Here is a 26,954-nt window from a genome sequence, read left to right on the forward strand (position 1 = left end):
AATCTTTAAAAAAAAGTTGATTTGAAACTAGAGGGACTTTTAGGGTCCCATGTCTCCTTCATTTGACCATGGAATAATATCTAACATTCATTGAGTACTTTCAGGCACTACGCTAAGCACTTCACATGTATTACACAATTTAACCTCAGAACAACCCTGTTGCTGTAATCAACCTTTATTACTCTCATTTCTCAGAGGCAATTTGCCAACAGCCACTAATCGTGGAGCCAAAGCCAGGTTTAAGTAGGCCATATCCCATCAATCCAATGTAATCAACACCCCTTCAGTCAACAATAGTAGTTTTATCAACGTACTTTCAGAGAACCCCCCTGAATTCCCCATTTTACCTGACCTTCAGAATCTTGGGACCGAAACCTACTAGGTGGTTGCTAACCCCTCAGGGGTTTTCTGGGGGGAATCTGAGCGCTCCTGGTGTGGGAGCAGCAGCTCAAACGGACGCGTGATGCTCTGGCTGGGCAATGTCAGGACGGTCGGGGCTGCTGGGGAGGAAGGAGGAAGCAGGTCAGTTGGCCCAAGACGGATCCTTGACCCTCCGGCTGGTGAAAGGGGAAGGGAAGGTGTTTCTCACCCACGCCCGCCTCAGGCTTGGGATCTCCCGACCGCAGGGGGAACCAGCGCACATTTCCTCAACTACTGCTCGCGTCACTAGTAGGGGCGGCTCAGCCCCGCCCACCTTCTCCGCCCTGCTCAGCGTCAGGCGCTAGGACCCCACACACCTTAACCCGTCCCCGCCCCGCCCCCTGGGGCTGAGCCTGGCTCGTGATTGGTGCTTGTGCGCAGCGATCCCCGCCCCCGCCCCCTCCGTCACTGCCAAGATGGCACCAGTCGCAGCGGCGGCGGCCGCGGCGGCTGGAGCCAGAGAAGGAGGCGGAGGCAGCGGCGGCTGCAAGGGGAGGGGGAGTCCGGTCTGACTGAGACGGCAGGCCTGGGCGGGCGGGGGTGCCGCGCAGGGCGGAGCGCCGGGCTGGGGATGAGCTAAGCGGGTTTAGAGCGCCGCGGCATTCAGTCCCTCGTGTCCCGCCGCCGTCTGGAAGGGACTGGGCACCACTCTCCAAGCTCGACCCGCTGCTCGCGCTGGAGCCAGCGGTGAGGTGAGTGCGGGGGTGGCGGCGCGGACAGCGGTGGCATGTGGAGCTGTCACGGCCCCGAGCGGTGACAGCCGTGGTCGCGGGAGCGGGGTCGGCCGGGCTCCGAGAGGTGGCGTGGATGGCCGCGACCTCCGCCCGGGGGCTTCTCAGAGCCGGACCGTCCTCGGCCGACTGGGTCCGCTCCGGGCTGGTGCGGCGGTATTGAGAGGAGCGCCCGCACCTCTGTGTCGGACGCGTGGGGGGCTCCGGTGTTTTCATTCCAGATTTTCTATTCCGGGCTGGTTCGGGGCTCTTGTTGTTAGGAGGTGGGGGTGGGGTGGGGGCGGGGGCGGTGAGAGGGGAGGTCCTGAGCTGGGATTTTGACAAGCTCGTTACGTAAGACGGAGGTGGCCTTCCGGAATCCCACCTGCTCGATATTTTAAACAGGCGGCCGCGGGAGCCTGGAGGGCCCCCAGAGGCCCGGTTTTCCTCTCAGGGGTCTGCTTAGCCAACCCTAGCCACCGTGGGCCGGGTTAGCGTACAAGTTGGTCAGTTGCATTTTGTGTGTGTGTGTGTGTGTGTGCGCGCGCGCGCTCGCGCGCGCTCGTGTGTATATCTGTTTTTGCGGGGGGAAGGGGGTAAATGTTTCTGGTCGCCACCATTCCCTTTGAAGTTTATCGCTTTCGTGGGGGGTGGGGGGGGGAGGAGAAAAAGGAAAAAAGCTTGTGACCCAAAACTGGGTCGCAGCGACAGCTTTTCATTATCGTGCTTTTAAATGACAGATGTGTTGGAAGATTTTTGTTATTGTTCCAGAGTGCTTTTAATTCAAACGTATGGTTACGCCTGGAGGCTTAGAGAAGGGTTTTTGTCTTACAGGACAGTTATTTGTTGTTTGCAACAGCAGGACAGACATCAGTCAACAGGCATGTATTTATTTGAGGAGAAAACGCGTGTCAGCCAGCTAGAGACTCGTGAGGACAGAAATTGTATTACTCCGTGAATATGTTATTCTTTCAAACGCATAGTACATTAATTAAATAATAGTCCAAGTGTGTAAAAAGCAATTTTACAAGATTGCAAGCTGTTGTTTGGTATATAGTCTCTATTTTCTGCTTGCTCTAATCTACCTCTTCTCTCCTCTTGGGGAAAGGAGGCGGAGACACCTGTAAACAGCGTAGCCGAGGTTACACTAATCTATTGTAGTACATTTGAGATGATTGTAAAAAGTAGTCTCTGGGGGGCCTAAGATTAGGTGGTAAGTAAGGACTCTTGGGCAAGTTATTCAGTTTATGTTTAGAGTAGATCTGGGATCCAGCTTTTGAAAACTTAAGTATAAAGAATTTCTGAGCTATTTGAACCCTGTTTGAACTTGTAATGAAATAAAAGATTACATTTGGCTTCTCTTATGGGTACTTTGTTTTGTTTTGGCCAGAATTAAACATTCTGGACAACTTTTACTTCATTTTCACAATTTCCCTTTGAACTGCAGCTCTCAGTAGTCCAGACTACCATATATCATGCCATCATCATCATTATATATGTTATATAATTTTCTTTTTCTGAATGATCAAAGATAGACTTACTTCATTGTGGAATTTTAAAAGAATGTACTTTTTAGGAAAATTAATTGATCTTGACACCAGCCCAATAGAAATAAAATAAGAGTAAATTTTGGCCTGAGTTTTAAATTTATGTACACAAATTTACACTTTAGAAAACTGGTGAAGCGAAATACATTTTTTGTTTGTGCAAGAGAGCCAGGAGGCTGAAGCTGATTTGTTCTGAACTTTTCCACATGAATTACCACTGGCTTAAATAGTTATTGATTCTTAAGCTCCTGGAGCTGTTGGCCTATTTATGGCAGTCTGAATAATATTTAGAATAATTGGAAAGCTATAAGAAGGAATAGAGTATATGAAATTTATTAATTCATTCATAAATAAAAATCATGGCAGAATTGTAATGTATTTTTTCATTGAGTGATACTATTTACACTACCTTTTTGTTTCCAGAATTCTTCTAAATAGTCTACCTACTATGGAAACCTAGATTTAAGCACTGATACAGATAGAGATATATAATACAAATCTTGTATCATTCCTATTTAAATTGATGGCTCATTCCAAATGGAAAGCAAAAGTGGCTCTAGCAGGAAAATTGACTGGTTATTCTTGTCCTCTCTGGTGTCAGAGGCTTATCTTGGGGCTTTCCTCTTTCTTACCAGATGTGGAAGATGAGACAGACTGAAGGAAAGCTGATAAAAAAAAACTTCCTCCTTGTTTAATACCCTAGATTATTGATCACTGCTTAGTAGAATTTGTGAGTTGGGGAGAAATGAAGCACTCTGTGCTTTATTAGTGTGTATCCTAGTTATCACTTTTGAATTCTAAAACAGCAGTGTAGAACTTTATACGTAAAAGGATTGATTTATATAGTTTTTTACTGTAGTAGGGAAAAATTTATAATAGTCAAAATACCATATAATAGAGGAATAGTGAAACAAATGATAATCCATGTGGTAGATGCAGTTTTTAAGGGTCCCATTTTCAGGAATATTTACTGACATGAGAAAGTACAATATAGTGTTGAGAGAAAAGTAAGAATATAAAGAATATACTTTGTTATTATTTATAGTATATCACATATACATGGCAAGAAATTTGGCAGGAAATAAATTTTTTAAAGATTTTATTTATTTGAGAGAGAGAGCGAGAGAAGGCATGAGCCGAGGGAGAGGCTTTTGGAGAGGGAAAGGCAGACTACTCGCTGAGCAGGGAGCCCAACACGGGGCTCCATACCAGGACTCTGAGATGATGACCTGAGCTGAAGGTAGATGTTCAACCGACTGAGCCACCCAGGCACCTCAGAAATAAATATTTTAATAAAATATTAAAAGGTGTCTGGTTGATGGGATGATAGGAAGTGTTTATATTTTGTCCTATCTTCTGAATAGTATTACTGTAGTAATGACAAGAGTGACATTAAAAGGTTTTAAGGGTCATAGGAGAAAATCCCCCAAATCCCACAAAACCACTACTCCAATGGGAAGACTATCTTATGATTCATTATTAGAAAGCTAACTCAAAGTATGGTGCTTATGCAGTATGCAATAATGGAAGGAGCTAATAATTTAGGTGAAGGCACTCTTCTGGTTACCAGCACCAACCTCCAGTGGTTTTACGTATGTAGATGCTTCTATTAATGCACATTGTTACTCTCCAACCTCTTTTCTATTTGGATCTTACACCCAAACTGTTTTATATTGATAGTGCCACCTGTTGATGGACTGCCTGACTGAGTCTTTCCCTCTTCACCCCATCAGTCAATAGATAGCAGTCTTGGAATGTTTATGAGGTGCCAGGTATTTTGTTAATCATTGAAGATACAGAGGTAAATGGAACATCATTTCTGTCCTGAAACTCTGGCTGAGAACCCTTTCTTCTGTGCGCCAGCAGTGCATACCGTGTACTCTGCTTTTCCTGTTCACTGCTCATGGCCTGGCACCGCAGTCAGTATCTTTTTGATGGTGCTCATATCCTCTTTTAACTTTCTTTATGGGAAAATGTTTCGAGGTCCAAACAACCAATTTACAAATAAGGTTTTGGAACATTACTTGATTGTATGTTGGAGAATCTTATATTCAGAAGGACTGCTGTTACTGTTATTTTCAAAGTGTGTGATTCTCAGTGCCTTGTTTCCTTCTTTTAAAAAGCACAAAAAGTAGAAACCAGTAGGGAGAAGAGATAAACTATCAAGAAAAATATCAAGGGAGTTTTCCTGCTGTTGCTATACTTTATTCACTAAAAATAGTGAGTCATCAAAATGTATAGTAAGAGAAACTATTTCTGCTGTACTTTTAGTATCTCTTTGAATCCATTTAAAAATGCATTTTCCATGTATATATATACATAAATTCACAGTTTACCTGTTTTCATTCCCAAATAAAAGCTGAAATAGGAGATTGGAAATTTCTTAAATTTCTTTTTATTTTTATGGTAATATTTTATAGATGATACATTTTCTTGAAAAGCTTTAAAGATACAAAATAGTAGTAAGCACACATATACTCATCATACAAAATGTTAACGTTTTTTCATTTTTGTTTCAGATATATTTTTAATATAAAAAACTATGTATATTGGGGTGCCTGGGTGGCTCAGTCAGTTAAGCCTCTGCCTTTTGCTCAGGTCATGATCTCAGGGTCCTGGGATTGAGCCCTGCACTGGGCTCTCTGCTCAGCAGGGAGCCTACTTCCCCATCTCCTTTCTCTGCCTACTTGTGATCTCTCTCTCTATCAAATAAATGAATAAAATTTTAAAAAACAAAACAAAACTATGTATATCATAGTTATCACACTGAATGCTTAAAGAGCAGATAGAATTTTATACTGTACTTGAATATCGCTGATAAAGTCCTTTTTGTACTCCTCAGTTTCATCCTCCCTCCATCCCTCTTCATAGCCCCTCCCAAAGGCAATTGTTATGATAAATTTGATGTGTATCCTTCTGTTTTGCCTTTTAATAAACTTGACATATGAACAGTACAAGGCATTGCCTTCAATGCTTTTGGAGAGCTGTGGACTTTGGGGCCATACTCCCTTGATTTAAACCTGGACTCTGCTACTTAATAGTTTTGTGACCTTAGGAAAATTTTTAAATCTTCCATGCCTCCTCATCTATCAGATAGGGATAATAGATCTGCCTACCTCATAAGATTATTGTAGAAAGCAAGTGAGTCTATATAAGGTGCTTAAAACTGTGCCTGCCCCCGTCCTATTTAAAAAAGATTTATTTATTTATTTATTTATTTGGCAGGCAGAGATCACAAGTAGGCAGAGAGGCAAGGCAGAAAGAGACCTGGGAAAGCAGGCTTTCCACTGAGCAGAGAGCCTGATGCAGGGCTCATCCCAGGAGCCTGAGATCTTGACCTGAGCGGAAGACAGAGGCTTAACCCACTGAGCCACCCAGGTGCCCGCCCCCCCAACTTTTTTAAAGTGCTGGCTAATTTAAGCAGCTGCTGATAGGATTTTATCATGGGATACATATTTTGAAACTTTAAGTTTTTACCCCCCTCTGCCATTCTTCTTGGCCCTTGTAGGTCTAGCTCATTTGTGTTGACTGGTGTGTAGTGTTCCACAAGAGGATATACTGCAATTTATCAAGTACTCTATTAATAAATGCTGATTGTTTTCATTTTTAATATTTTATAACAGTGCCTTTTGAACATCCTTGTATCTCCTGAAGCACACATATCAGTGTTTCTCCAGATCATGTATCTGATCATCAAGTTGCAGGGTCTTAAGATATATGTATCTTTCTCTATATAGAATATTTATATGATATTGACAAACATTTTCTCTTCCTCCATACCAACAGTTAATGTTGTCAGACTATTTTTTTCCAATCTGATTGGTGTGAAATGGCATTTCATTTTCTATTTTTATTTCCTTTCATCTTTTCTTATATGTGAGCATTTTTGGTTGTCTCTTGAGTGATTTGCTTGTACCTGTCCTTTACGCATTTTTCTTCTCTTGGGCTGTTTTTTGTACTGCGCTGTAGGAGGTTTTTTTTTTTTTGTTTAATGTATTCAAGATATTTACAAATGTTAGTGAAGTTTGTTTGTTGGTAAAGTTTGTTTGTATTTGTGTTTTGAAGTTTCCAAATTTCTTGAACAATGACCATTATGGACCTAAGTTATTGTGAATTTTACACTATAGTGTATTATTAACCAACTTTACAATGTACTTTATTAAAATATGTATCTATGTTCTTCTCTTCCTGAAACTATGAGGAAATGTAATATACTGTAAATATATTTTACCTAAAACTATTTAAACTTTTTGGACTTCAAAAGCCAGGTAGAATTTTTATTAATATAATTAGTACCACAATTTTTCTTTCATCCAAAATATGAGTCCTCTGGAGGAGAGTTTCTGCTTCAACAGTGCTTACCAACTAAGGAATAAGAATGTGCACATATTAAATGACCATAGGCACTTACATGTACAATATGGTAAAGTATTCATCAATGTTGAGATTGTTTTGCACAGTACTAACTGTATTTCTGTTTTTGTCCAACCTACTATATGACTTAAAGGACCAAAATCAATCTGATTAAGATAATAGCTTCCCTATTATTATCATTTTAAATAAACTTAATTTGGAGTAGTTTTATATTTGTAGAAAAGTTGCAGGGAGTTACCATGTACCCTGTACCCAGTTTTCCCTGTTGTTAATATCTGACATTTCTTTGTTACATTTGTTACAACCAAGGAACCAATATTGGAACATTACTATTAACTAAAGTCCATATTTTACTTGGAATCATTAGTTTTAACTAATGTCCTTTCTGGATTCCAGAATTTTGTCCATAATCCCACGGTACATTTAGTCGTCACGTGTCCTTTGTCTCTTCTGGGCTGTACTGGCTTTTTCGATTTTCCTTATTTTGATGGCCTGGACAGTTTTGAGGAGTTTGGGTCAGATATTTTGTAAAGTGTCCCCCCAGTTTGGGTTTGCATGATATTTTTCTCAGAGTTAGACTGGGGTTTGGGTTTGGGAAAGGACGACCACAGAGGTAAAATTCTGTTCTATCTATATATCTATATCTATATTTATATCTGTATCTATATCTAAATATCAAGGGTACATACTATCAATATGACTTATCAGTGATATTTTTAACTTCAGTCACCTGTGGAAGCAATGTTTGTTTCTCTACTGTAAAATTTTCCCATACTTTACTTTTTGGAAGCATATCACTAAATGGAGACCATACTTAGTGGGTGGGGAATTAAGTTCCCACTCCTTGATGGGGAAGTATCAGCAAAATTATTTGGAATTCTTCTGTAAGGGAGATTTTTCTCTTCCCTCCATTTATTTATTTATTCAGTCCATATGGAGTCAAGGATACTCATTTTATAACTTTGGGTTATAATCCTTATACTACTTAATTTTGTTGTTTAAATTGTTCTACTTCTTTCATGTTAGTTCCTGTGACCAGTAGGACATACACTATTGTTTTGTGTTTTTTAGCACTTCTTTACTTTCTAGTACTATAAGGTGCTCCAAACTCATCTGCGTATTCTCTGCCTCAGTCGTGCAATCAATCTTTCTCCAAGGATCCCTGGTTTCTTATATTAGAGAATATTAGAAACCAAGATCTGGGCCCTGGATGTGCTCATTGATGCCGGAATATCATTGTTTCTTGGCCTTCTCAGGGCACAGACCCAGGAAATGTATGTATGCATCTTAATCTACATTATACAAATATACAACTATTTTTGTATCTATCCACATGTATCTATATGAAGCTAGACATGAATTTATACTCTTACTCTTTGACTCTACTTCAGTACCGTCTGGTTCATTCTAACTGTACCTCCTTGCTTATGTATAACCTCCCTCTCCAAAAGTAAGAAACCTAACTCTTACCATCTGCCATTCATTTACTTATTTGGTCAGCCAGTCCTGTCATACATGTACAAGAGAAGCAACTGTACCAACTAGAGCATTTTCATGTATAGTTCTTTTGTCTTTAATCTTAGAGTTTCCAGTCAAAGCACTGTTTTCCACAGTTATGTAGGTCAGAACTCTTCAGAATCTTTTTTCGCTTGTCCCCCATATTTTAGTTTTACTTTTTATAAGTTAGTCTAAGTTACATAGTTATTACATCTTACCAGAAATTTATCAGAAAGTTATCAGATAAAGGGCTAGTATTCCCTTGCTTAATTATGGAGTCTTTGTTCTATATGGCCTTTTCCCAACCCACTTTTGTGGTAAAAAAATAAAAATTAAAAAATAAAATAATATAAAATCCAGTCCAAAGTGGTATTTCTTGAGGTTTAGCCAGAAAGTTATTCCTTTATTTGGTTGTTTGTTGATATCTTTATGATTTGGACTGAGAGTTTTTATAGCTTCAAATATATTTTTTAATTTTTTATTAACACATAATGTATTATTAACCCCAAGGGTACAGGTCTGTGCATCGCCAGGTTTACACACTCCACAGCACTCACCATAGCACATACCTTCCCCAGTGTCCATAACCCCACCACTCTCTCCCTACCCCCCTCCCCGCCGGCAACCCTCAGTTTGTTTTGTGAGATTAAGAGTCTCTTATGGTTTGTCTCCCTCCAGATCCCATCTTGTTTCATTTATTCTTTTCCTACCCCCCAAGTCCCCCATGTTGCCTCTCAACTTCCTCATATCAGGGAGATCATATGATAGTTGTCTTTCTCTGATTGACTTATTTCGCTCAGCATAATACCCTCTAGTTCCATCCATGTGGTCGCAAATGGCAAGATTTCATTTATTTTTATTGCTGCATAGTATTCCATTGTATATATATACCACATCTTCTTTATCCATTCATCTGTTGATGGACATCTAGGTTCTTTCCATAGTTTGGCTATTGCAGATATTGCTGCTCTAAACATCCAGGTGCACATGCCCCTTCGGATCACAACGTTTGTATCTTTAGGGTAAATATCCAGTAGTGCGATTGCTGGGTCATAGGGTAGCTCTATTTTCAACTTTTTGAGGAACCACCATGCTGTTTTCCAGAATGGTTGCGCCAGCTTGCATTCCCACCAACAGTGTAGGAGGGTTCCCCTTTCTCTGCATCCTCACCAGCATCTGTCATTTCCTGGCTTGTTAATTTTAGCCATTCTGACTGGTGTGAGGTGGTATCTCATTGTGGTTTTGATTTGTATTTCCCTGAGTTGAGTGATGTGGAGCACTATTTCATGTGTCTGTTGGCCACTTGGATGTCTTCTTTGCAGAAATGTCCATTCATGTCCTCTGCCCATTTCTTGATTGGATTATTTGTTCTTTGGGTGTTGAGTTTGATAAGTTCTTTAAAGATTTTGGATACTAGCCCTTTATCTGATATGTCGTTTGCAAATATATTCTTCCATTCTGTCAGTTGTCTTTTGGTTTTGTTGACTGTTTCCTTTGCTGTGCAGAGGCTTTTGAACTTGATGAAGTCCCAATAGTTCATTTTTGCCCTTGCTTCCCTTGCCTTTGGCGATATTCCTAGGAAGAAGTTGCTGTGGCTGAGGTTGAAGAGGTTGCTGCCTGTGTTCTCCTCAAGGTGTTTTGTTTTGTTTTTTTTAAGATTTTATTTATTTATCAGAGAGAGAGGGGGGAGAGAGCAAGCACAGGCAGACAGAATGGCAGGCAGAGGCAGAGGGAGAAGCAGGCTCCCTGCCGAGCAAGGAGCCTGATATGGGACTCGATCCCAGGACGCCGGGATCATGACCTGAGCCGAAGGCAGCTGCTTAACCAACTGAGCCACCCAGGCGTCCCTCTCCTCAAGGTTTTGATGGATTCCTTTCTCACATTGAGGTCCTTCATCCATTTTGAGTCTATTTTTGTGTGTAGTGTAAGGAAATGGTCCAGTTTCATTTTTCTGCATGTGGCTGTCCAATTTTCCCAACACCATTTGTTGAGAAGACTGTCTTTTTTCCATTGGACATTCTTTCCTGATTTGTCGAAGATTAGTTGACCATAGAGTTGAGGGTTTATTTCTGGGCTTTCTATTCTGTTCCATTGATCTATGTGTTATAGCTTCAAATATTTTTAATAGTACATGTTGAGGTGTGCCATTTAGTGGAGGATTAAAGATCATTACAAGTAAGCAAATATATAATTGAGTGCTCAGAAGGTACCTGTATTCTTACAATAATTTTATATGGATTAATTCATTTAATTCCTTCAAGAAGCCTGGTGGGAGGAAGTACTTTATTACTTTGCCTCTTTTAAATATGAGGAAATTAAGACACAGAGAGATGAAGCAACTTGTCCAAGGTCACATAGCTAGTCCATGGCAGAGTAGAATTTGAATGCAGCCAGTCCAACTGTGGAGCCTGCATTCTCAATCACTTTGCTATATTACCTCTAATTAAAGAAGAGAGCTTCAAAGAGTGGTAAAAGTTATGAAGGCCCCTTGACTTCCACTGTGCTGCCCTCTTTCGTTTATTCTTCTGCCTCTCCCATTAGAAGTGGTATTCTTGGGATTGGCTGATTGCTGCTTCTCAGCCTTCACATTTTCCCTAGTAAGTCACAGTACCTCTGTGGTTTAGTTACTATATATCTTCCAATTATTCACCAAACTGTTTTCCCAGCATTAGTATCTTTCCAGAGCATCAGATTATCTTATACAACCACTTACTTATCTTTACCTCAAACTCCGCTGTCCGAACTGAACTTACATACCTACTTGAAGTTTTGTTTTGATCTGATATCTTCCAAAGATGTCATAATCTACTATGTAGTTCATCATCCCAGGAATTTAGGAGTCATTCATGATGCCTCCCCCTCTTTTTCATTCCCATCCATTCATTTACTGAATTCTGCTGGCTTTACCTCCTAAATATATTCTGAATCAGTCCCTCCCCTAGCATCCCTATTCTAACCACTGTCTTGTTAGGACCTACTTCCTTACTCTGTGGCTGGTGTTCCTATCTTCACTTTCATCTTGCTGAGGTTCACCTTCTCAGAATGCTAGACAGGTGTGTCTAAAATGCAGGTTGAAGATTTTTCATTGACTCCCCATTGTCAATTGGTTAAACTTGTCATTAAGTTTGAACATGGTTTGGCCTCTGACTGGTTCTCTAATCCTAACTCCTACAATTTTTGCTTTCCATTTTCCACTCTAGCCATACGGAGCTACTTTTTGAAGATTCCCTGAATGTATAACTATGTCTGAATTGTTGACCATTTCTTATGTAGCCCTTCTTAGAATAACTTCATTCTCTCCTTCCGTTTTGCTTTTGCCTGTCTAACTCTTCTGCATCTTTTAAGACTCAGCCTAGGGGCGCCTGGGTGGCTCAGTTGGCAAAGTGTCTGCCTTCAGCTCAGGTCATGATCTTGGCCCTGGGATCAAGCACCATGTAGGGCTCCCTGCTCAGTAGGGAGTCTGCTTTTCCCTCTAACTCTGTGCACACTCTCTCTTTCTCAAATAAATAAATGAAATCTTAAAAAAAAAAAAAAAAGACTCAGCTTAACAAGCATTACTTCCTCCAGAAAGCTGCCTCGGACCCAGACTCTTGGCTAGATATCAAGTCCCTTGTGAAATAATCTGTTAGTAACTATGTTATATCTCAGACACCTAGAAACAGTGCCTGGCACAGCAAAGATACTCAATAAGAATTTGTTGAGAGAATTACTGTAGTGTTGGAAAGATCGTATAAGATGATTGGCTTTGGATCCAGAATGTCTGGGAATGAAACCTGGCTTCTCTATTTAACTACCTGTGTTCTCTGTCATCTCTGTTCTTCTCCTTTAAAATAGGAATAGTGAAATCTTCATAAGATTGTTGTGAAACTTTAATTAGTTAATGCAAGTAAATGCTCAGAACAGTGTCTGGCACTTAGTAAATATTCAATAAATACCCTATATATAGCTGTTAATGCTCCTAGAATGCTCTATGTATCTGTGTCCCCTCACCAATCTGGAATTAGCAAATGAATGAACAAACCAACTAATCCTGGGTTTTAAAGTGAAAGATAAATTACTAACTTTTCAGAATATAATAGTAAGTTGACCATGAGTCTTTCTAGTAGCTCCAACATTTGGTGTTTTGTTACAAATTGAAATTGGCATTAATGATGATTAGCATTTCTTAATTATATTTAATTATTTAAATTTCAGCACACTTAAAATTTTTTTTAATTCAGTTGACAGTGCTACATTAGTTTTGAGTGTACAAATGTGATTTGATTATCTATATGTTATACTATGCTCATCACGAGTGTAGCTACCATCTGTTACCATACAATGCTATTACAGTATCATTGACTATATTCCTTGTGCTGTGCCTTTTATTCCCATGACTTATTCATTCTATAACTGGAAGCCTGGGTCTCCCTCTCCCCTTCATCCATTTTTGGTGTTCCCCCTACTCTCTCCCCTTTGGCAACCGTAAGTTTGTTCTTTTGTTGTTGTTGTTGTTCTTTTTTCCTTTTTTTATATTATGTTAGTCACCGTATGGTACATCACTAGTTTTTGATGTAGTGTTCTATGATTCATTGTTTGCATGTAAGTTTGTTCTATTTATAGGTCTGATTCTTTTTGTTTGTTCATTTCTGTTTTTTTAGGCTCCACATATGAGTGAAATCATATGGTATTTGCTTTTCTTAGTCTGACTTATTGTACTTAGCAAAATATCCTGTAGGTCCATCCATGTTTCCCAAATGTCACAATCGTATCCATTTTTTTTTTTTTTTACATTTAGATTCAATTTAGTTAACATATAGTGTATTATTAGTTTCAAGGGTAGAATTCAGTGATTTATCAGTTGAATGTCACACCCAGTGTTCATTACATCAAGTGTCCTCCTTAATGCCAATCACCTAGTTACCCTGCCCCCCCCACTCCCCTCCAACACTCAGTTTGTTCCCAATAGTTAAAATCTCTTATGGTTTGCTTCCCTCTCTGTTTTTATCTTATTTATCCTTCCCTTCCTCTGTGTTCATTTGTTTTGTTTCTTATATTCTACATATGAGTGAAATCATATGGTATTTGTCTTTCTCTGACTGACTTCTTTCACTTAGTGTAATAGCCTCTAGTTCCATCCACATCATTGCACATCCTTCTTTATGGCTGCATGATATTTGTGTGTGTGTGTGTGTGTGTGTGTGTGTATGTGTATGAAACACCTACACCCACATGCCCCACATCTTTCCTTATCCATTCTTCTGTAGATGGACAGTTAGGTTTAGCATACTTTTCTTATTAATTATACTGTTTAAACAGTGCCCTTTATTTCCTCTTAATTTTCACATACCCTATACTATAGCATTTAACCAGCCTTTTCTATTATGGGTTACGGTGTGAGGATGGTAGCTCTGCTAAGATTAGGATTTTTATTAATTTGGGAGATAAACTGAAGCATGTTGTAGAGAAAGACTGAACAAGGGAACACAATGGGGAAATTAGAAAACTTCTCAACTATTGAGCCAAACCTGCACAGTCTCCCTTCTGTATTTGGTTTAAAATAAATTTACAGATAAAGTACTCATAATCAAACTTAATTTCAGTAAACATTCTAGAAGCAATAAAAGTTATTAAACATTATGAATGCCTCTGCCTTCTTCCATTATTGTAAACAATTGAGAATTGTTTGCTTCAGATCTTTTTTATGGCTATCACTGCTCAATTTTTCATAAACCCTTCCTTTGACTCTACGTTTGTCCCTCATTTTTTTCTGAATGCCACAACTGTCTACATAATCTTGGCAAATTTGATAGAAGTACTGTTTGTTTTGTTTTACTTGTTTTTATCTCTGAACTTGTTGTTACATTTGTAGATTTTCCCAGTCTTGCTCAGTTTTGATTAGGTGAAACTGGTCAGTTTTTCTTACAAAAGTATGTTTTGAATTTAGGAATAGTATATTACTGATATTCATTGTTCTTCCCTATCCATATGAAAGTTGTTGCTAAAGAAACTAGTTGTAATTTTTTTTAAGCCTGAGTTGCCAAAGGGAACTTTTTGCTAACAAGCTAATATCAAAGAAACATGGAAAACCGAATATAAGAGTCTTATTTTAAAAACCAGTGTGTCATGTAATAGGGGTGCTATTGGGCAATGCTTCCTTTTTTTTTTTTTTTTTAAAGGGGCACTGTCTTCAACCACTAAATATTTTAGTTGAGGACTCTGAAGTGGTATGTTTTTAAAAGAAATACATATACGTGGGTGGGGAAAACTATATAATGATATATAGGCTTATTAGCTAGGTCTGGCTGTTATCCCCAGAAAAGATACAACTCTCATCTATTTTGTGGTCAAAATTGTAGTAAGCAGTATTATTTTTCTTTTAAAAACAAGTTTAGGTCTAATAATATCTAAAATAATCCCTTTCCCTTAATATCTGGGTTCTTTCCCGTACTTTGAAATAGAATTTTATTCATACTGACTCACAGCTATGCCAGAGTTACATATATAGACTGTTGTTTGAACCTGTTATGGTTACTGAATAGTTCTTTTCTTTTCTTTTTTAAAAAGATTTTATTTATTTATTTGACAGAGATCACAAGTAGGCAGAGTGGCAGGCAGAGAGAGAGGAAAGGAAGCAGGCTCCCTGCTGAGTAGAGAGCCCGACGACGTGGGGCTCCATCCCAGGACCCTGGGATCCTGACCTGAGCCAAAGGCAGAGGCTTAACCCACTAGCCACCCAGGTGCCCCTAGTTTTTATTTTCTTAAGCTGAGGAGTGCCTAAAGATACCAATGTGACAACCATTTTTTAACACGAACTTTTTCCCCTCCTATGATTAACTGACACTTGTGTATTCCTACTTGACCTCTTCTTTTTTGAGGTTTTTAAAATCAAATTTCTTTTGTTTGTAACTTACAAATCAAACTGAAACTAATGTTTAAAAAAAAAAGGAATTAATGTTAATGGCAAGGATGCTGGGGATTTCACAGTACCTGAAGATAGAAATGCAGATAGGCTTCGTGAGGGGAGGGGAACCAGGAACTGGAAACTCATCAGCAACTCAGGAGACTGGTGTCTTACCACCCTGGGGCAGCATGATCTCTCTGCTTCTCTCTACTTGTCTGCTTCATTTTTCTTTAGCTACGTTTTGTTTTTTTACCATTATGCATAACCGAACAGGTCTTCCAACTCTTAAATTCATACATTCACTCATGATTCTGTGACCTTGGGTTTGAGGGAGTTTGAGGCTAGTGTTTTTGTATGGTCTAATCAGCTGTGGCAGATGAAACCAAGGTTTCACAGAACATTGCAGGCCCTATTTTTATGGTAGGGGAGGACATGCAGGGTATACAACTCTGAGAAGAGAAGTATGTAAGCTAAGTAGGTATCTTAAAGGTGGTGATTACAAAGGAACACTAAATAATGTGAAATAAAATTAACATTTTTTAAATAAAAAGGAGACCACTTACTCATTGGCTTTATATAGCAGCCAGTGTAACAAAATTATTTCATTCCCAATCCATAGGTGATTATTTTGAAAGCTATAAAACTATCTACCTTTTTCAAATAAAAAGCAACGAGAGCTGATTTTTTAGCTTCTGCATACAGAATTTGATGTTTGAGTCGTGCTATTTCATGAACACAAATAACCTTATATTAATAACATCATGAATACATGCCATTCTGTCTTCAGCAAGCATTTGCTGACTGCCTGTTCTCTGCTGGAGACTGCTAAAGCAGGTATTTACAGAGATAGAGATATAATATTGCCTACTCTCAAAGAATTCCTAATCTCGTTGCGAAGAGTACACATTCAAAGAAACGATTATAGTATTAATGTGAAAATCATAATGGAAATATATACAGGATGCTCTTGAGAATAACAGTCTCTACTTGAAAAAGGGGTTGGGGAAGGCTTCAAAAGGCAGGTCTCAAATATTATGCAGACCCAAGCCATTTTAACAAGGGCATTTTGGCAGAAAGAAATGAATTTGCAAAGGTTGTGTGGAGTTTGATATGACTGAAGTAAATTTTGAGACCATTCAATTTATGAAAGTGAAATGAAACTTATTTTTTCCTCTCTGTCTTTCACATGGTAGTGGATACCAGTTTCTTCAAAGGAAGATTATAGATTTTTAGAATATTCAGATCATTTTGTTCTATAACTTTGGTGTCACTTTTGAGAAAGTGACATGTCACTTTCTGTCACTGATCATTGTTTTCAGCCTCCTTTTTCAGATTTTTCTTAGGTTTTGGTTAGTTTGTTAGTTTACTTTTATGGTGTTTTTTTTTTTTCCTATTCAAGCATAGATATCCATACAATAGATGACAGAAAATGCAAGAGCTTATAAAACTAATGAAGATCATAGTTCTTATAAGAAGTGAAGGGTGAAAATAATACATAGTATAAGTCTAATATAATTTTAAAAGGTTAAACTCTAAAAATGACCTACACCACTACTGAAATTTTAGAATTTCTGAAGAAAGAGCACACATAACATGCATACATATACACACATATGTGCTATTACGTAAACATTTTACATCAGTGTTTTCTCTGGCAGAGTTGTACCTACCATTAGACACAATACCCTGTGCTTCACTACTCTTATCTGTTGGTTAACCTTTACTTCTCTTTTCAATTCCTTTATCCACTCATTCATGATTCCTATACCTCCCCCACCACAAAGAACCAACCAAAAGTCCCCCCAAAACCCCAGAACTCCTTAGTTGACTGTTCTGAGAAGTGACTGAGGTAGGTGAGAAGAGTAGAGAAGAGGAAGGTGGTTGTGAGTGGGTGAGTGTTTTAAGCATGAGGTTAATTTTCATATAGCAAGCTCAGTAATGCCACCATCGTCACCCAGGTCACAAGTTTTATGACTGTTTCTGATCCTCTTCCTCAAACCCTCCAGTCTGCCTTTTGTCATTTTTGTCCTTCAAACTCGCCTTTGATACTGTGTTAGAAGGAGGTGATGAGCAGAGGAAAGGTTGTATGTCTTTTACTTGTTGCTCCTTCTGTTTGGGGTGACCTTTCATCTCTCCTCTATTACCCTGGTCATATTTCCAGATTTACGTGACATCCCTTACTTTTCTGACTCCTCAAGCCAAAACTGTGTGTCTTTCTTGTGCTTTCTGTGATAACTCCTGTTATAGACTTACCACTTATGGTAATTGCTTGTTTACTTGCCTTCTCTGTTAACTCCTGGAAGGCGGGGCCATATCATTTGTCTTTGTGTTCCCAGTGCCCAATACAGAGCCTGGCATATGGTCATTTTACCATTTTTGATTGCAAACAACAGAAATCAACTCTGGCTCACTGAAGCAAAAGAAAAGGTATTTATTGAAAAGATATTAGTTAGCTTACAGAAATGACTGGAAGACTGGAGAATGAGACTCTGAGAACAAATAGGAAACCAACCAACCTCAGGGCTAGACCATAGTCATAGTGATGCTATAGAATTATGCTTTTCCTGTTTAAGACACCATCAACTACCCTGCAGGACACTGGATGTCATTGCTAGAACACCACCAATGTGTGCTTTATGCTACTGCCCTAAAAATGAATTTTTAACTGTCATAGCAATGTTAATCTAGATTAAAATTCTGCATGAAAGCATCTAATTGACTAGTTGATATGCCTGGTCCCTAAATAGGAAAGTAACTCTGTGGCCTCTTTGGCTTATGTGGTTGATTGTAGGCCCCAGCTTCCTTTTAAGACATACATAGTAGCAGATTCTGCAAGCACAGGAAGGGAGTTCAGATGCTAGGCTGTCAAAAGTAAAACTGACACATGTCTTTTTCAATAAATATTTGATAAATATTTCTTAGATGAATGAATGAGAGAATTGGAGCCATAATTTCCCATCTCTAAATATTTACGTCATCAAGCATTGAAGTGATTATGGTACCACTTAATCTAATTCACAGGAAAATCAATTCCAAGCCACAAAATAAGGAAAAGATATGCAAATCAGCAAAGTTCTGTTTTTTAAAATGAAACTGCATTGTTAAATCATTAATTTATAATTCACTTATAATTATATATAATTAAATTATTATTAAATACAGTTATTTGAGTTAAATTTAAGGTATCTTTTTGTTTCCCTTTTTTGCAATACCTGAAGCATGTCTTTGTTTATCCCATCATCTAACATTGGATACAGCCGGGATTTGAACTTGGCCAAACTGATTCCAGAGCACTTAACTCCTGTTTTTATAGTCTTTGTATAGTTGTGTTCAGCAATGACTTAATTGAAGCAAACAACAGCAGACTAATGTTTCAGAGAGCTCAGTGAGAAGAATGTTTCTACTTGTGAAAAAAAGTTTTTATTTCAAAGTCATCTTACCCATCAAATAAAAGGTCTTCTTTCAATCATTTTATAACACTGTTTGGCATTATGTACCAAAGTCGAATATATTCATACCCTATATCCTAGAAATTTTATTCATAAGTATTTTTTTTGATGCCTGCACTTGTGCCTTAGAAATGTAGAAAACACTGTATGACTTTGTAATTATTTATAATAGCCTAATATTGGAAACAAGCCAAGAGTCTATTAATAATAGAGTGGATAAATAAAATTGTGATATATATTCTCAAAATGAAAAACTATACAGAAATGAAAACTAACAAACTACTCCTATGTGTATGAGTATGACTGTCTCAAACACACATTGGAGAGTGAGAAAAGCTAGACCAAAGAATACATTCTGAATCCTTATATGGTCTACGGCCATACCACCCTGAACGCGCCCGATCTCGTCTGAATCCTTCTATGTTTCGTTTATGTAGAATGCAGAAACAGACAAAGCTCATCTCACATTAAAAGTCAAGATAGTGGTTCTTTTTTGGGAAGATTGGAAGGGGACAGAGGGCTTCCTGTTATTGGTAATGTTCTATTTCTTGACCCAAGAGATACTTATAATAGGTGGTATGTTTACACTGAAAATTCATGGAGTTGTACTGTTCTGATACGAATGTTGTACTTTAATTAAAAAGTAAAAACAAAGGGGCGCCTGGGTGGCTCAGTGGGTTAAAGCCTCTGCCTTCAGCTCAGGTCATGATCTCAGGGTCCTGGGATCGAGCCCCACATCAGGCTCTCTGCTCAGCGGGGAGCCTGCTTCCCCCACCTTCTCTCTGCCTACTTGTGATCTCTGCCTGTCAAATAAATAAATAAAATCTTTAAAAAAAGAAAAAAAGTAAAAACAAAGACAAAAAAAACAGACTTGTGTATGGACTACTTTGGGGAGCATGGCTCAGCAAACTCCCTAAAGTTGTGTGTAAAGTTTTATCTGAATATGTATGTGTTGGTGTATTTTAAGGGAGAGAAGATCCTTAGCACTAATCAGATTCTCAGAGGGGCTCATGACTTTAAAAAGGTTAAGAACCTACCTCACCAAAGCCTGAATATTCAGAAAAAGTATTGTTAAGTACATTATGATGGAAAGCTTGTTTTTACAGTGAGGTGAATGAATCCTTGTCTCTGTGATCAGACCCTTTAGGTTTTACATCTCATCCTCTCACACTTTCTCCAGGCTTTTGCTTCTATCGTCATCCTCTTTCTCTCCTTCATCCTCATTTTCTTTCTCTGTGGATGATTGCCATTGGCATAACCCCTGTTAATTAATTTCATTCTTTTTTTTTTTTTTGAAGGCCTCTCTTGATTACACATCTTCTGTCAGTTGCCACTCCGTTTCCCAACTCCCCTTCACATCAAAATGCCTACAGAGGGTTATGGATACTTCCTCACCTCCTCCTCCTGTTGTCTCCTCTGCTCATTCCAGTTGGGCTTTCGTTCTTACTAATAATACTCTACTGAAATGGGTCTTCTCAAGGTCACAATGATTCGAGTTTTGTTGAAACCAGTGGTCAAATATCTCGAGTTGAGAGGAAGTGGGGTGAGAGTACCTTAGGTATAGAGAATTGATTTAATCTTTCTCATTTCATGGTTCTCTTTCATCACTGGCCTGTGCTAAAGCAGGAGCCCTGCTTCAATTTCATCTTTCTTTATACTCCATTTTTCACTCTCATTCCCTTTTTCCCCTATAGATATCCACTTTAGTACATTTAGCATATGATCTGAATGTATCTTTGAAAACTATAGTGCTGTTTTGAAAACATGTTTTTAATGTATATAAATGATATCTTGTTATACATTCTTTTCTCTTTCCTCCTATTTTCATTCAGTAAATTTAAAAAATTTATCGGTGTTGCTATGTACATTCATGTAATTGCTTCTAACTTCTGCATGGCATTCAGATCATGGTATCTGCCACATTTTGAAATGATTTCTTTACTTTTGGGCACCTCAACTTGTTCATTCACTCAGCAAATATTGATCACACACTATTCTCTAGGCACTGTATTAGAAACTGGTTATATAGCAGTGACTAAAACAGAAAAATTCCTACCCTCCTTGAACTTAAAATCTTGTGGAGAGGCAAAGAAAGAGATAATAACATGAGTAAGTATAAAATGTACTGCGTTAGGTAGTGAAAAGTCATAAGGTGAGAAAATCAGAACAAGGGAAGAGAATATGAAGTGTTGGAAGTGCAAGGCTGTTGACCTTTTAAATAGGGTGTCCATGGAAAGCCTCACTGAGATGGTGACCCAGAAGGGAGGGCCTGAGGAAGGTCTGGCTTGGCTGGCATCAGGGAAGGCTAGTCCAGGCACAGAGAGCAGCAAGTAGAAAAGCTCCAGAGACTGAAACATGCCTCTGTTTATTCAAGGATCCGTCAAAACACTGCCATGTTACCTCCAAGAAGCTAAGAGTTTTTCTAGTATGCTAACCTTTGCCTTATACTACTAGGATTTATTCCTACCATCTTATTTTATCTTTTATGTTTACCATAGTTTCTTTTCCTTTCTTCTTTTTCCTATTTTCTAAGGATAAATAAAACTTTTGGTGCCAGTTTAAAAGTTATGTATTCTAGGGACACGTGGGTGGCTCAGTGGGTTAAAGCCTCTGCCTTCGGCTCAGGTCATGAGGATCCTGGGAGCCTCAGGTCCTGGGATCGAGCCCCACATCAGGCTCTCTGCTCAGCAGGGAGCCTGCTTCCACCTCTCTCTCTATCTGCCTGCCTCTCTGCCTACTTGTGATCTCTGCCTGTCAAATAAAACAAACAAACAAACAAAAGTTATGTATTCTATTTTTATTCTTCTGGGGGTTACCCTTTACTTAGATTCATATTGTATTCATTTTCCTCTATCAGTTTTTTAAAGCTTATTGATTTTTCATCATTATTCTAAGTATTTCCTCACCTCCATTTTTTTTTCCACCTCTGAAAGTCCTTTTATTTAGATGTTGACTCTAATTTTTCTATCCTCTGTGTTTGGTAGGGGTTCAGAACTAATTCCTCAATTTTTTTCTTTTCAAATGCCCCTTATTTTTTAGAGCAGTTTTAGATTCACAGCAAAATCGAATAGAAAGTACAGAATTCCCATATACTCCTGTCCCAACACAAGCACAGCCTCCCCCACAATAATCATTCCACACCAGAGTGGGACATTTGTTACAATTTGTGAACCTACATTGACACATGATTGTCACCCAAAATCCATAGTTTACATTACAGGTCACTCTTCGTGTTGTACATTCTGTAGGTTTTGACAAATGTATAATGACAGATAAAGAATAGTTTCTCTGCCCTAAAAATCCTCTATACTTAGCCTATTTATCCCTCCTCTCTAACCCCTATCTTTTTTTTTTTAATATTTTATTTATTTATTTGACAGAGATCACAAGTAGGCAGAGAGGCAGGCAGAGAGAGAGAGAGAAAGGAGGAAGTAGGCTCCCTGCTGAGCAGAGAGCCTGACGTGCGGCTCGATCCCAGGACCCTGGAATCATGACCTGAGCCAAAGGCAGAGGCTTTAACCCACTGAGCCACCCAGGTGCCCTAACCTCTATCTTTTTGTAGTCTCCAAGTTTTGTCTTTTCCAGAAGGTCCTATAGTTGGAATCATTCAGTATGTGGTCTTTTCACGTTGACTTTTTTCACTCAGTAATAAGCATGTGTCCTTTTGTGGCTTAATAGCTCACTTCTTTTTATAACTGAGTAGTATTCCGTTGTCTGGATGTATCGCAGTTTATCCGTTCACCTACTGAAGGACACCTTAGTTCTTTCCAAATTGTGGCAATTATGAATAAAGATACTATGAACATCCACATGTAGTTTTTTATATGGACATGTTTTCAGCTCATATGTGTAAATGCCTAGAAGTATGATAGCTGGATTGTGTGGTAAGAGTATGCCTAGTTTTGTAAGGAACTGCCAGACTGTCTTCCAGAGTGACTATGTGCCATTTTCATTCTTTACCAGAAATAAATGAGAGTTCTTGTTGCCCCACATTCTTGCCATCATTAGGTGTTCCCAGTGTCCTGGATTTTGGCTATTCTAATAGGGGTTTGGTGGTATCTCATTGTTATTTTACTTTGCATTTCTCTAGTGATATATTATGTGGAACATCTTTTTATATGCTTACTTGTCTTCTATATATCTTCTTTGGTGAGCATCTGCTCTCCCAAGTCTTTTGTCCATTTTTTTAAAAAAATATTTTATTCATTATTTGACAGAGAGAGAGATCACAAGTAGGCAGAGAGGCAGGCAGAGAGAGAGGAGGAAGCAGGCTCCCTGCTGAGCAGAGAGCCCTATGCGGGGCTCGATCCCAGAACCCTGAGATCATGACCTGAGCTGAAGGCAGAGGCTTTAACCCACTGAACCACCCAGGCACCCCATTTTTGTCCATTTTTTAATCAGGTAGTATGTTATATTATTGAGTTTTAAGTGTTCTTTATATATTTTGGATAAGAGTCCTATATCAGATACATCTTTTGCAAGTATTTCCTCCAGTCTGTGGGTTGTCTTCTCATTCTGTTAAGCCTGTATATTTTTAAACTTCTGTAATATATATTTTCTATTTATTTATACCTTCCTAACATCTCATCCTGATCATCTCCTTAGTGATTTTATTTTTGAAGCAATTATTTTGTTATTTAGCCTGTCTTTAAATTTTTCAGTTGTTGCATTTTTTTAAATACCCAGTATCTCTAGTTGGTTCTTTATTATTCCTTATTATTTTCCTAATGTCCTACTTTAGTTTCCTGAGGATGTTTGTTATGCTTATCTAAGAAATGTGTTTGATCTGGACCATAAATTCTGTTTCCTCTGGGATAGGTTGTTCTGGTTTTGGCCTTTTTCCCTCCACCCCTCCCTTGTACTCCTACAATATTTGTTGTGTTTTGTTTTGAAGATTTTATTTATTTATTTGACCGGCAGAGATCCCAAGTAGGCAGAGAGGCAGGCAGAAGGAGAGGGGGAAGCATGCTCCCTGCTGAGCAGAGAGCCCGATGCGGGGGTTTGATCCCAGGACCCTGAGACCATGACCTGAGCCCAAGAGAGAGACTTAATCCACAGAGCCACCCAGGCGCCCCTCCTGTAACGTTTTTCGTTTTTGTTTTTGTTTTTTTCCTGGAGCTCATATTCGCTTGAGAATATCAACTCCTTTGACTGATAATATGTACAGGTAAAAATCCCATGTTCAAATTTATACCCTTCCTGGTGAATTTGTAGAGTGTAAGTGTATGCATGTAAGAGAGAAGGGTGTTTATAAAGTTAGTGCAGCTTTACCGAAGAAGTAGTTTGGTTTTGGCTATTAGATATACAGATAGAGTTATCAAGTAGGAATTTTGGGTCTCAATGACCAGTCATGGCTGTTGATATGAATTTGAAAGTGAGCAGTGGTTCATGGGACTGACACCTTTTCTTGAGAATATGAAGAAAGGGGAGATCCTGGAGGTAGGTTTAATTGCTGAAAATTTGTTAAGGGATTTTAAAGAATAGAAGATATACTTTGTCTAGGACTGTTTCTGGCCATTGGGATGTTTAGAAAGAACAATACATCATCTAATCAAGCTGATTTGCTTACACTTGTCAATTATGGGTCATTGTTTCAGGCTTCTGTGGAATAGTTTATGTAGTATATATATACAGTTGACCCTTGGATAACACCACGTTTGAACTGTGTGGGTCTACCTATATGTAGGTTTTTAAAAGTACAGTAGTGTAAATGTATTTTCCCTTATGATTTTCTTAATAACATTTTCTTTTCTTTAGCTTACCTTATTGTAAGAATACAGTATGCAAAACATGTAACATACAAAGTATGTGTTAATCAACTTTTATCTGTAAGACTTCTGGTCAACAGTAGGCAAGCCGGGTCAAAAGTTATATGCATATTTTTTACTGCACCAATGGCTGATACTCCTAATCCCCACATTGTCATCTGTTGTAGCAAGAGATATGGGATAAGGAATTTCAAGCCCTACTCTGCTACTGATGAACTGTGCTGTTTTGGGCAAATCAGATTTGCCTTTCTACATTTTAATTTCCTCATCAACAAAATGTTGAGATTGAACCAAAATACTTTTAAGGTCTTTTAAAAAAATTTTATGAGTTTTGGGGCACCTGAGTGGCTCAGTCAGGTAAGCATCTGACTTCGATTTCAGCTCAGGTCTTGGGATCATGATATTGAGCCCTGCATTGGGCTCTGCACTTGGCACAGAGTTGTCTTGAGATTTTTCTTTCTCCCTCTGCCCCTCCCCTCCTTGCTCTCTAAATAAATAAATAATAAAAATTTAAGAAATTCTTAAGTAAAGACATACAATTGTAAATCTAGACCAACAGATTAATTTTTTATATTTTCTTGAGATGATTTCATCAGAATTGAATTAGTTGATAAGTGTACAATATAAGTACTTGCTGGATTACTTTTCAGAACAAGTATTCTAATTCACAATGCCATTAATAATTTTTAATTGTGTTTATTTTCCTTACAGCTCTATCAGCATTGAACTTACTGTTCTTAATTCATGTTTGTTAATTTATTGGATATAATAGAGTACCTCAAAGTTTAATTTCCTTAATTATTTGCAAGACCAGCAATTCTTAAGCATTTTAGTATTTGGGTTTCCTGATATATGAATTGTTTGTTCATAGTCACTGATCCTGTAAGTCCTACAGATTAAAAATTTATATTAGTCATGGGGCACCTGCATGGCTCAGCAGGTTAAACCTCTGCCTTTGGCTCAGGTCATGATCTCAGAGTCCTGGGATTGAGCCCCGCATCAGGCTCTCTGCTCAACAGGAAGCCTGCTTCCCCCAACCCCCTCTGCCTCTCTGCCTACTTGTGATCTCTCTGTCAGATAAATAAATAAAATCTTTAAAAAATATATATTCATCATTATTAACTGGAAGAACAACAGAATTCTCAAAGTTGTTTTCAGGTATTCTCAAAAGTTCTTTTCAGGTGCTTCTTATCAAATAAATGTATTACTTATTATAATTTGTAGGGAAAAGTAAAAAAGGATTTTTAAAAAGGCTTTTAAAGTGTATTTAAATAGGTGGTAAGATGAAATAAGAGTGTTTGGGGTGCTTGGATGGCCCAGTCAGTTTATCACAGGGTTCTGGAATCAAGTCCTAAGTTAGGCTCAATGCTCACCGGGAAGTCTGCTTGAAAATTCTCTCTCTCTCTCTCCTTCTGCCTCTCCGCCTGCTAGTGGACACACACTCTCTCTCACTTTCTCAAATAAATAAATCTTTTAAAAAATCAAAAAGTTCTACATTAATCAAATGACAGAACTATAAATCTTGTCTGTCTACTTTTCAAGAACAGTGATATTTTAAATCAGGGTATCTCATGTTTTAATATATTATATAGCTGAATTTTAGATTGCTTATTTCATGTAGATGTATTTTTAATCACCCCAGTGAGTACTATTTCTTTTTTTAAGTTTTTATTTAATCAGTGTGAGTACTATTTCAAATAGCTTACATATGCCTAAGAAATAGAGAAGAAAAACCAGATATTGTATGCTTGAGAGAAACTTTTGGGAAGATTCCAATGGAAGCAACAATTCATTTCAGATACTAGCTAACAAATGCTTATGATGATTTAAAGAGGAAGTAAGAACTTTGAGATGTGGGAGTGGTATGCATATGGGAAATTAAGTAAAAAGAGATGGTGCAAGAGACAAAATTTAAAACCAGACTTCCCTTTCATTCTAGGCTGGTATGTGCCATATATTTGCATTTCATATGCAGGGCTGAATATGAAAAGATTTTCATTACAGGATTGGTAGTTGATACTTGTTGTTATCATTAATTTGTATGGAATCTAATTTCACTGTAAGAGTGGCAAATCTCATAGGTTCCTCATGTTTAAAGAACGTAAATAGCATTAAAAATTCTCCAGATACCATTTCCTCACCCACCCCCTGCCACCGCCTTCTTTTTTAAGGTTTTATTTTTAAGTAATCTCTACACCCCTTGTGGGACTTGAACTCACAACTGTGAAACCAAATGTTGTGCTCCACCAACTGAGCCAGCCAAGCTTCCTTCCTTATCCCTTTTAACCATTTCCTACTTTTCTCCC

General features: G+C 38.3%; 1 protein-coding gene across 30 annotated transcripts in view; it reads left to right on the forward strand.

The window, feature by feature from the left end:
• The window catches only part of DENND4A (DENN domain containing 4A), a 145,740-nt gene that overhangs the window by 15,214 nt on the left and 103,572 nt on the right, over window positions 1-26,954 (forward strand). For 14 of the 30 annotated variants that reach the window (XM_082737036.1, XM_082737043.1, XM_082737021.1 and 11 more), the window contains exon 1: window positions 835-1,112. The exons of 7 other annotated variants lie outside the window; for them this stretch is intronic. The gene's annotated coding sequence lies outside the window, so the exon portion shown is untranslated. Of the gene's footprint in view, window positions 1-815; window positions 1,113-26,954 lie in introns of those variants that run through there. 9 more of the 30 variants (XM_082737019.1, XM_082737017.1, XM_082737024.1 and 6 more) reach the window with 3 other exon arrangements.

The sequence above is a fragment of the Mustela nivalis genome (genome assembly GCF_964662115.1).
Source record: "Mustela nivalis genome assembly, chromosome: 6".
Taxonomy (NCBI): domain Eukaryota; kingdom Metazoa; phylum Chordata; class Mammalia; order Carnivora; family Mustelidae; genus Mustela; species Mustela nivalis.